We start from the raw sequence: 12647 nt of genomic DNA, 5'->3' as shown, positions 1-12647 counted from the left end.
ACCATAATTTTTTCAAACAAAATTTTCATTTTTAAATAACAAAATTTTCATAATACATTTCACAAAAATCCCAATTATCAAATTAACAAAACACAACTCCATAATTATTTGATTAATAATCCAGGATCCTTCAAAACATAACTCTTTATCTCGTGTGTACAATCGAGTCGTCGCCTTCCCTTAATCCTGAGAAGTACCTGAAACACATAACACAGTAAGCACAAAGCTTAGTGAGTTCCCCAAAATACCACATACACTCATTAGCCACTCGAGACTATAACCATGTAAGACACTCCGGTCAATGTGTCTCAGTGGGACCCTCCAGTCCCACAACTCTAATGGACCCTCCGGTCCTAACTCTGTGGACCCTCTGGTCCTAACTCTATAAGCTCATAATAAATACACAACATAAATCACATAGACATAATGCAGGATATCACAGTACTCAAATAAACACATAAGATCAATATATATATGCAGATTACCATAACAACATAACTAACAAAGACAATATGCACGATAACACATAACACATTATAAACAAATAAGACCCTCCGGTCGATAATGTACTAAGACCCTCCAGTCTATATGTAATGAGACCCTCTGGTCAATAATGTACTAAGACCCTCCGGTCAACATTGTAAATAAGACCCTCTGGTCAATAACACGAATAAGACCCTCCGGTCACACACAAATCACCATATAGGTAATTATAGTGTGAAGACTCACATCGGATGGGGAACAAGTCCTATACATGATGTTGTTGTACTCCGACCTCTAACACTAAGCCAAACCCATAATTAACCCCATTAGGATTTATCACCAAACCTTCACATATTAGGTCTAAATATGGTCCACCAACCCGGTCCATAAATAACTCAAGCCCATTGGGCCCACCAAGGCCCAATACCACTTGGATCCACAAAAGTCCACTAATGGCCTAACTATGGCCCAATTTTCCAAATTGGGCCCAAACCCATATATGGTCCTTACTCTAAAGCCCATTTAAAATATTCTAGTCCACCTGATTGCTCTTAGATGGCCCAACAATAGCCCAATCACCAAGCCCAAAAGAAAGGCCCAACTCAAGGCCCAAGCCAAAATTAGTGTTTTCACATAAAATGACGATCAGGGTTAAGTGTTTCTTACTTAATCCATTAAGGACTTAACCCATTAAGTTCATCACTCCACTAGTCCATTCATACAATGAAGTCAGATATAATTCACAATATCAATCCAACAGTCTAACCGCGGGTCCCTGTAAAATCCAAACTAACAAACCAAAAATTAGGGTTTTCCAAACCCTATCAATAACAAAACAACCTAGCCCAAGGTTAGTGTTTAGGTCCATTAGGGTTCCACTAGGCCGGGCACCACCTACTGCCACCTCGGGCGGTGGTGATCGGCGGCAGCTCAACGAGGCAGGCAGCGGCAGCCACCATTTCCAATGGTGGTGGTGGCGGTTCCTGCCCAAAGAGTGCACAAAAAACCTCAAACATAAAATACACACGCACACAGCCACCTCCCATGGTGGTTGGTGGCGGCAAAAAGCAAAAATAGGTGGTGGTGGTGGATTTTTCCGGTCCAATAACTCGCTTACAACACCACAACACCACCCATCATACTTAGATCACGATTCAACGTTGAAAAAATACCTACACACGACCACCCTCGTGGTGGCCAAAGGCAGTCAGAGGAGAAGAAGATCCGTTGTGGTTGTTGCTCGGAGTAGAGACAACGACGGCGGCGCATCGACAAAATAAGCGGAGGGGAAAGGAGCATCGAAGCAGGGAAACGGGGGTTGAGTCTCTCCAATGAACAACATCCACGATCGCACCTTACAGATCCGCAACATGCAACGTTCAGCTAACGTCTAGCAATCATGAAGGCGTCCCGATGGCGGTTAGCGGCGACATCGGGCTGGTCTAATCGGAAAGGTGAATGGAACAAGGAAGGTTACGGCTGAGACGTCCCACATGACGGGTGAGGTCCAATGCTAGGGTTAGGGTTTCCTATTGCGACGAGGGGAAGGCACATGTTAAATCCCATGTCCATTTCAACTATGTTCTAATATTCGCTTCTGGTCCCTCCCCATCATTTCTTTTTCAACATAAATCCAATAGTTACCATACAACCCTCCACTTTGAGAATTATTTGCAAGACAAATCCGAAAATTTACCTTTTAGCCCCTGATGTGTGTGAAAACAGCTAGTTTTAATCCTACTTATAAAATGCAAATTAATCACACAAAAGGCAGTGAACCTGTCTGTTGGGGTATAGTTTTAGTAAGCAGGGTATCGAACTCAGGGAACGACAATTTAAACTAATTACTAAAATTATCTAATACTAACTAACAAATAATAAAAGAGGTGGTTTTCTCTAGTTTTGCAAGACTAGAAACTTACTAACTAATAATTAAACTAATTAACTAAAAACTAATGAAGCAAAGATTCAACTAAATTCAATAAGGAAGGAAACTTCTGTTTAGGTTCAACTCAATTGATCCTTTGGTTGATTTTATGGTAATAGTGCAATGGATTAGTTGTTCTATTGGCTACCGATTCAAGTGATTAAGTTCACATTCTCTACACTAATTGTTAGAAAACAAACTAATTCAAACAGTGGCCAGTTGTCTAATTTACTTTAGTTTCCTAGATTATTTATTCGGGTTAATCAAGACTTGTAATGGTCAACTAAATTGGTCCTTTAGTTAACCTCTTGTTGATGGTCATCACACAAGCTCACACTGGAATTTACATATTTTTCTATTAATTCCAGTTTCACATTCGCTAATCCTAGTCATATAATAAAGTGGTCACATAAATTATATGAGGTAACAATTAAGAGATGTTCATGCAACTTAATTCTCTTCCTATTAACAGAAAAATAGTTATCATTCACACATAAGGTTCTTTAACAAGCTTAGATTAACAAAATTACCAATATAAAACTAATCCTACCATAAATCAAACCATAATATCAATATTGTCTCCCCAAACAGAAGTTAAGAGGTTTTTAGCTCATGATTGAGGTAATTGAAAGCACAAAAACGAAATCTATATGTCTATGCATGATGGAAACAATAGATTGAATTGCAAGTAATGGAAATTGCCTCTAATCTCCTTCGGAAGCAGATTTAGGGTTAGATCTTCGTTCTCTGGGTCTTCTCTGTCTTCTATTCGCAGCTTTTCTCCCCAAGGGTTCTCCAAAAAATTGTGTCGATCTGAAAAGTCGTTTTTTATAGATTCGACCCGACTCGCCGTGTCCATGACCGACTCGTCGAATCCATCCCTTAATTCCCGTGCACGGTAAGTCAAGGAGTCTTTATCTTCTCGGATCTTCGTATAGACTCGTCGAGTCGACGACACGACTTGCCGAGTCCCTTCCATTTTGTGGACTTTTCTTCTTTTGATCATTCCAAAGCTTCCCAATGCGTACTCCTTCTTCTTTTTGCTCCCAAGCATTCCTTTTGGGCTGAAAACACAATTCACACACTTTTAAGTATCTTTTGTCCATAATATGCAAATAAATAGCTAATAAATGATAAAAATTAATATTAAATAAAGGGCTATATATGCACATATCAAAATACCCCACACTTGACTTTTGCTTACCCCCAAGCAAAACTGAATTTTAGCACATTAGAACCACATAGGACAACTCCAATCGAACCCAGCCATTGTGCCAAGACCGCAACGCATGCATTTGTGTCTAAAATTTTCCTAAGAAACCCCCCATACTCTAAATACTCACAATGCTCATAAACATTCGCCCACTTTTTCCGAACAATGCTCATTTTATGCATCCCTCCGAATCCATCCGCAGAAAACCTCTTAACCTCAAGTATTTTTGGTTGAGCAAGCCAAGCATACATAATCTAGACAATTACAATTTTTTATACCACAATGGAGCTCTTTGGAATTCTTCACTTCTTTGACATTTGATCTTTAAGTTCTTTGAATTCACCACCTTGTTGTTTGATTTTTGGTATCTTCAACTTTTTGAATTTCTTCAAAATTTTTGATCTTTTAACTTCATACTTTAACTTTGATGCTCCAAAAATTCTTCAAACTTTTTCTTGTAATTCTCTCTTATTTTTTTTTAACGTGTAACTCACTTTTTTCACTCAAAACCCTACATGCTTAAGCAGGGGCGCTCAACTTCAACCTTTATTGGTCAACAATAATAATTTTCCTGGATATATTTCTGATACACGATGCTAAATATATTGCATCCTTCAAACTAAGCGAGGTTGTGTTTTTGTCCCATGATTTCACTAGAATAAGGAAGCCACAAATGCACTAGAACGTATATAGGCTCAACTAAACATTTGGGTTTTCATGCAATCATCAACATAATTCTAACATGGAATCCTAATTACTTTTTACCAAAATTTTCTAAATTAATTCCTAAGTAACATTTTTGGTATGCAAGAGTTGAAATTTTTTTAAAAAAAAAAAAATAGACCTAAATAGGATATTAGGATTCTAGATTTACTAAGATGTAACCAACCCCCTACCCCACACTTAATTCATGCAATGTCCCCATTACATGTTATGCATGAAAAATATCAAATATAGAGAGAATTGGAACAAACTCCCCAGGGGTAGTAGTCGCGAAGTTGATTTTCTTCATGTAAAGCTCCAACTTTGAATGACTTTAGACATGGGAACAGCTCATCCATGTCTCAGGCGTCATGTCGCATGTGGTCGCTCCAAATGTGCAGGAAAGATACTGGAAAATCCTCAGGAAATAATTGTAAAGATAGGGTAGCCAAGTGATGTAACGAATAGCATGCAATCATCAGGCTTCTAGGTTGAATAATGATGGACTCGTCGAGTCTGGTGAATGACTCGCCGAGTACTAGCGCGACATGCATGAAATCTTGAAAAAATATACTGGGACTCGTCGAGTCGGGGAAATGCACTCGGCGAGTCCTTGTTGGGTGAAAAAGTTTAATTGAAATCCTAATTTAAAGTTTAAAACACACCAAAGAAATAAAACAAAATAAAAATAAATTGTTCAACAAAACACAAATAAAAAGAACTAGTCATCATCTTCTTCCTCATCCTCGTCCCCTCCATTCGTAGCTCCACTTCCTCCAGCTCCACTCCACCTTGCGTTAATGACCTCGTCCCAAGATGGAATGTAGGGGAAGTTACCCCCATCAATGTGTGGAATATGAAAATGATCAAAAAGTCGAACGTGGGATTCATTGCTAAAATTTATACCCCTCGCCATTTGGTCTTGTAGCCACCTCATCTCAACATTGTACCAATCCATTGGTACTTCGTCATTGTCCACCGGAATCACCGGCGGTTCCTCTTCCACTTCCCGCTCACGTCTTGATCGAACCCTCCGTCCCGGTGCCTCGGGCCCGATCACGGGATCATCATTGGGAATAGCATAATGTCCCCCGCCATAATCCTCAATAATTCTCGCCCTCCAGAAAAGAATAGGATTAAAAGGATGGGTCGGAATCATTGTCATGAAATTCCAAGCACCATGTGTCATCAACCCATAAGAGTGGGCTAAGCGCATCACGAACATACCCCCGTTAATTTTTGAGGTTTTTGCGGTCCTTGACCGCCCCTTCATCCAAGTATGAAGCCAAGCACCATGGTATGTTGCAAAAAGTGTTGGGTGTAATGATGCTCCAAAGATAAAAGACATCAAGGTTAGACACCTTGTCATCATCCTTGCGTTGATTGATAGTGTTGGAAATAAGGCGGTGAATAAGGCGGTGAGTAGGTGATCGTATGCTTCCCTCTTGAGCGGATTTGGGAATGTAAAGTTTGTTGGCAATGGTGTTCCACCAATTCGTTCTTGTGACACCATCCGGGAATACCTTATGGCAATGCTCCAAAAAAGTACCAAATGCAGCCGTATGAGTCAAGTTTTGGTCATAAATTCCCAGCCTCCAAGCTAATTCCACCATAGAACATTTGCGGACCTCACCCCCAAGGCAAAAAGTGATGTTCTCGGGGCTATAATAATCATCCCCACCCCGGAAGTGTATTGTGGAGAAAAATTCCCAGCATAATTCTCGATAAACCGGCTCCCGGATACGAAATAAATGACTCCACCCATCACACGTGATTGACACCCCATTATGAGTAAATTCCTTAACAAGGTATGGTGCCAACTCCTCTTCGTATCAGACATTCTGTAGCCATTCCCATTCAATCGTATTGGGAACACAAATCTCCTTTTTCCGGATATCTGCAAGTTTCTTCTTCCACCTAGTCATCATGGATTGGGACTCGATTCGTGGAAAGTTCAACCAAGGGAAATCTTCTTGCTTTCCTTGTGAGCTCTGACCCCGTGAAAACATGGTTCCTTGCAAAACAAATAACAAACAATCCAGAAAACACAGAAACACATTAAAACAAATAAATCTGGGTTTCACAACTGGACTCGTCGAGTCCATGAATAGACTCGGCGAGTCCGATGAACTACACGAGTCAGTCGGCGGGTCTTGTAAAACTCAACCATAAAAACTCAAAATTAGTCCAAGGGTTTGTCCAGGAATATGTATAAGGCATATTAGTGCAAGAGCATTCATCCAAAACATCATAATTAAGTCAAACTCAAAACCCTAAAATTCTAAAATTTCAAAACAGGTGTTCTATCAAATTGATACCTTCAAACATCTAAAAATCATGACTTTAACAAAAATAAAGAAGAATTAAGTACCTTGCTTGATGAAATTCGAGAAATTGGAAGAAAATTGAAAAAGATTGATGAATGATTGAGAGGGAAAGAGGCGCATGACGAGTATGTGGTCGATACTATGTTTCAAATTAGGGTTAAAACTCTAATTTAACTGGATGTAAAAAAAATGTTTTGATTTTTCAGTAAATACGGTCGACTCGTCGAGTCGGGGTCAGACTCGTTGAGTCTGGTCGCGAAGGAAAGGTATCCGGACTTGAATAGACTTGTCGAGTCGGTATCCTAACTCGCCGAGTCACTTGCAATAAAAAATTAAAATTATATGATTTTGTCACTCTTTTTGCAAAAATAATCAATCCACCCCACACTCAGACCATGCTTACCCTCCAACAATAATTTTTTGATGATTTAGAAGATGAAAACAGAAAAATCCTAAGAAAATCAAACAAAAACTAAAACGGAAATGATAAAGGAAAAAGAAAGCAAACTCTCATAACGGGTTGTCTTCCGCCAAGCGCTTCTTTTTTAGGAGTCTTTAGCTGGACTCCCTCCCGCTCTACGTGTCTTCCTTGTCCTGCATCGGGAATTCACGCTTAATCCTTTGCGGTTTATACTATGTCTTGTAAGCGTGTAGCTTCCTCTTATATGCCCGTCGCAATTCTTCTTTATTTTTCCTTGTAGCATCTTCTTCAATTGCATGCTTGATCCGTTGCCCAACCTTCATTTTCTTTACCCCATTCTCTGGCCCCATCTCTTGTACTTCTCCTTCTTTAAACTTAATTAGTTCATAATTGGAAAAAACTCGGGCTCGGGGTTTAACTAACTTGATTTTTCGATTAGTTGTAAGTGACCCATTGGATGAGTTATTAGCATCATCATTCCAAGCCCTTGCATTCTCCTTTTCTCCAAAGTTTGCCTCCTTATCAAGTCGAAATTATGTATCTCCTTGTATCATTGTATCAAGGTAAGATACTTGAACATTTTGGAAGTCACAATAATTTTTAACAATTTCGCCTTTTTCTGCTGGACCTTCTAAAGAATCTGGAAAAATCTTCATAGGAAAATAACTTGTTAATAGCAGGTCAAGGTTGTCCTCATTCCTGGGCTTTTCGACTGGACTCGTCGAGTCTATTGATGCGACTCGACGAGTCGGTGCATATTCCATAAACCCCATTGTTTCTTCTTTTCTTGTCATCTTTTGTGTAGCCTTGAACACTACGGATTCATCTCCTACCCTTAATGTTAGTGTGGACTCGCATACATCTATCAATGAACCTGCGGTATTCAAAAATGGTCTCCCCAAAATAATTGGAATTTTGGGGTCTTCTTCCATGTCAAGTACTACAAAATCCATGGGCAATACAAATTTGTCAACCTTGATGAGAAGATCTTCACAAACACCTCTTGGATGAATTATTATCTTATCTGCTAGATGGATCTTCATACTAATCGGCTTTGGCTCCGGTAAATTCAACTTCTTGAAGAAAGAGTATGGAATTAGATTAATACTTGCACCCGAATCGGTCAATGCCTGAGTAGCAATTTTGTTTCCAAATTGGCAAGGAATCGAGATGCTTCCCGGGTCACCTTTCTGTCCTGGTAGCTCATTTAACACTATCTCAGCGACTTCAGCCATATATTTTCTAGTGGAAAATAGACCTTTAAGCAAGTTTACATATTTAGGTGTTTGAAGAATTGTTTCAACAAATGGAATGTTGACTTGAAGGGCTTTAACATGTTCCATGAAAGTTATGTATTCTTTAGCCTTTTCTTCAGGTACGGCTCGAATTGGATATGGCAGAGGCAGCCTATAAGGCATTAAAGAAGCAGCTGTTTTGTCATCAAACATTGGACTCGTCGAGTCGATTATAAGGACTCGGCGAGTCGTGACGGGTTTTGCTGATCTCGAATCTTCCGTCTTTTCTACATGCTCCTTAGTTGAGACCTTTTGTGCAGGGTTAAGAGGAGTGAAAATTTCTCCAAAACTAGTTGCTATAGCATTCACGTTCTCCATTCTCAGATTATTCTCGGTTTTACTTGGAAGTTCAATCGGTCTTCTTTGATTGATTTGTTGAGCAAGTTGCCCCAGCTGTGTCTCAATGTTGTGGATAGATGCTTGTTGGTTTCTAAGCATTGTTCTTGTTTCTTGGATTGCAACATCATGATCATTATGTCTCTTTTCTGAAGCAGCTACAAACTTGGTAAGCATCTCTTCCAAACTTGGTTTTCTTTCTTGTGCCGGCTCCTCCTTTTGGTAAAAACCTCTTCCTTTTTGTTTGTACTTCTCCTCCTTAGCCTTCTTGTACTCATAATAAGGGAGCCACTCTTTCTTTGGTTTTCGGCAATCTTCATCATATCGGTCTCCACTTGAGTAGCACACTTGCACCTTTTTATTGCCATTCTCATCCAAGTCACGGTCTCTAGTAAGATGAGGCCCATTGCAGTTCTCACAATCCACCCGTATATCATGTATCGTTTGATCCATTTTGTCCATCCTCCTATCCATGGTTTTCAACATAGCCATGATTGCTGATAAAATTTTGAAGCTAAATAGGCAGCCCCCTTGTCACATCATTTCTTGGATTATGATATTCTCTAGAATGCTTAGAGAATTCTTCAATTAGTTGCTTTATCAGTGGAGGTGCCTTCTTCGTGAGTGGACCTTGCGAGTCAAGTAATTGCCTTGTTGTAACATTTACTCCATCATAAAAGATGGAGACTTCTTGTTGACTATTAAGGTCATGATGTGGAAAATTCCTTAGCAGGCTCTTGTACCTCTCCCAAGCTTCATAAAGTGACTCTCCAGCTTCTTATTCAAAGTTGGATATGGCTTTCTTTAGCTTAGATATCTTGGATGGTGGGTAGAATTGATCGATGAACTCTTCTTTCATCTGGGCCCATGTAGTGATGGATCCGGGGGCAGTGACTTAAGCCAATCCCTTGCAGCACCCTTCAATGTAACCGGTAGCATGCGAAGTAGCTAAGTTTCCCGAGGCACATTTGGAACATTGAAATAATCAGCTACATCATTTACTTCATCCAAGTGTTTGTAAGCATCTTCGTGGTCTTTTCCGGTGAAGGGAATCCCCTTAAGTTGAGCAAGGATGTGATCCTTAAGCTCAAAAGTAGCAGTTACGGGAATTGCAGGCTGCACAAGTCCCGGGCTAGTGTCGTCGCGAATCCTCTTCTTTCATTCCCCCATGGGGATTTCATCGATGTTAGCCATGGTAAGAGCTAACTCGTCGCCGGAATCGGAGTCGTGCCCGCATGTAGGTTCTTCTTCTTCCTCGGTTTCGTACTCGGTGTCTTCTTTGATCGGGTCTTCGCTTGCTAAAGAGGCGCTGGACTCTCCGACTTTCTTGCCTTTCTTCTTGCTGAAAACGGATTTCAAATTTCTTAGTGGTGAGTTTTTCAGTTTTTCGGGATCTCCAATTGTTATGCCCTTGTTTATTCTAAGTGTTGCTTCCGGATCGTCCAAAAGTGGAATCAGTGGTGTGCGTCCTCGCCTGGTCATAAACGTTCTGTAAAAAGGGAAAATAAACACGCATAAAAAGGAACAAAAGAAAAATAAAAAAACCGAAAATTTTCTGTTCAGCTATTGACTCGTCGAGTCTGTTCGAAGGGACTCGGCGAGTTTAAGGCCAAAACAGAAAAAAAAAATTAAACGAATTTTTCTAAAAACTACTAACTAATCCTAATGCTAAATTTAATAAAAGCAGTAACTTTGTGTAAGATAAATCTCACACAAAGGTTCGATAACAATAGTAATCAATTTAAAGTTGGAACCGTTCCCCGACAACGACGCCAAAAACTTGATGTGTGTGAAAACAACTAGTTTTAATCCTACTTATAAAATGCAAATTAATCACACAAAAGGCAGTGAACCTGTCTGTTGGGGTATAGTTTTAGTAAGCAGGGTATCGAACTCAGGGAACGACAATTTAAACTAATTACTAAAATTATCTAATACTAACTAACAAATAATAAAAGAGGTGGTTTTCTCTAGTTTTGCAAGACTAGAAACTTACTAACTAATAATTAAACTAATTAACTAAAAACTAAGGAAGCAAAGATTCAACTAAATTCAATAAGGAAGGAAACTTCTGTTTAGGTTCAACTCAATTGATCCTTTGGTTGATTTTATGGTAATAGTGCAATGGATTAGTTGTTCTATTGGCTACCGATTCAAGTGATTAAGTTCACATTCGCTACACTAATCCTTAGAAAATAAACTAATTCAAACAGTGGCTAGTTGTTTAATTTACTTTAGTTTCCTAGATTATTTATTCGGGTTAATTAAGACTTGTAATGGTCAACTAAATTGGTCCTTTAGTTAACCTCTTGTTGATGGTCATCACACAAGCTCACACTGGAATTTACATATTTTTCTATTAATTCCAGTTTCACATTCGCTAATCCTAGTCATATAATAAAGTGGTCACATAAATTATATGAGGTAACAATTAAGAGATGTTCATGCAACTTAATTCTCTTCCTATTAACAGAAAAATAGTTATCATTCACACATAAGGTTCTTTAACAAGCTTAGATTAACAAAATTACGAATATAAAACTAATCCTACCATAAATCAAACCATAATATCAATATTGTCTCCCCAAACAGAAGTTAAGAGGTTTTTAGCTCATGATTGAGGTAATTGAAAGCACAAAAACGAAATCTATATGTCTATGCATAATGGAAACAATAGATTGAATTGCAAATAATGGAAATTGCCTCTAATCTCCTTCGGAATCGGATTTAGGGTTAGATCTTCATTCTCTGGGTCTTCTCTGGCTTCTATTCGCAGCTTTTCTCCCCAAGGGTTCTCCAAAAAATTGTGTCAATCTGAAAAGTCATTTTTATAGATTCGACCCGACTCGTCGAATCCATCCCTTAATTCCCGTGCACGGTAAGTCAATGAGTCTTTATCTTCTCGAATCTTCGTATAGACTCGTCGAGTCCCTTCCATTTTGTGGACTTTTCTTCTTTTGATCATTCCAAAGCTTCCCAATGAGTACTCCTGCTTGTTTTTGCTCCCAAGCATTCCTTTTGGACTGAAAACACAATTCACACACTTTTAAGTATCTTTTGTCCATAATATGCAAATAAATATGTAATAAATGATAAAAATTAATATTAAATAAAGGGCTATATATGCACATATCACCCCCATGATCTCAATTTGACACATTCAGTCCTTCCTTCTCACAACTCTCTTCATAATAAGTCCTAATAATTACCAAACACAACTTGACTTCTAAAAATCTTTATGAGAAAATTCTGAAATTACACTTTGGCCCTCTAAGGTCCAAATTATATTATTCGACTCCCTGAAACCAACACCGGTAAAAGGGTAAAACCGAATATTTTTTGGAAAATATGAGGGTAAAACGGACATAAATTTCAACTTTGGGAAAAACCGACAAAACTCTGAAAACTTGAAGGTTTTATGACATTAACCCCAAAGGTTTCTTAGTAATCGATACCTTCTTGTTGCGAATAACCTTTAACTACAAACCTAACTTTATTTCGCATAATATTGTCATCTTTGTCGGTTTTATTTTTGAAAATCCCTTTTAAACTAACAATCGAAACGTCTTCAGGTTTAGGAATTAATCTCCAAACCTTGTTTCGTTCAAATTCAACAAGTTCAGATTGCATAGCAAAGTGGTCCATAGCAACTTTAACTGTCTTTGTTTCTATTTTCGAAATAAAAACATTAAAGATGCAAAACTCTTGATGAGCATTAAGTACCTTATTTTTTGCACGGATTTGAGCTCTTATCAATACTCCATCTTGTGATTCCTAATGACTTGGTATTTTGGATGATTTATTGTCCATTTTTCTAGTGGTGGATATGCTGGATCAAAATCCAATGGTGCATCTTCGTACATTTCTTCATTTTCTGATCCTGCAATGGAAATATTATCAGTTGAATCATGAAAATTTTCACTGTGATTCCCATTCGACATAT

The 12647-nt window shown here is 38.7% G+C and overlaps 1 non-coding gene across 1 annotated transcript; it reads left to right on the top strand.

Moving 5' to 3' along the window:
• Positions 1 to 9408: 9408 nt before the first annotated feature.
• On the top strand, positions 9409 to 9515 carry LOC111900839 (small nucleolar RNA R71). The gene has a single exon (XR_002853284.1). It is a non-coding gene; the product is annotated as a small nucleolar RNA R71 (small nucleolar RNA).
• The last annotated feature ends 3132 nt before the right edge of the window (positions 9516 to 12647 follow it).

This window comes from Lactuca sativa, chromosome 4, assembly GCF_002870075.4.
Source record: "Lactuca sativa cultivar Salinas chromosome 4, Lsat_Salinas_v11, whole genome shotgun sequence".
Classification (NCBI taxonomy): Eukaryota; Viridiplantae; Streptophyta; class Magnoliopsida; order Asterales; family Asteraceae; genus Lactuca; species Lactuca sativa.
Note: the sequence above shows the minus strand (reverse complement) of the source record. Positions and strands in the feature narration are given on the sequence as shown.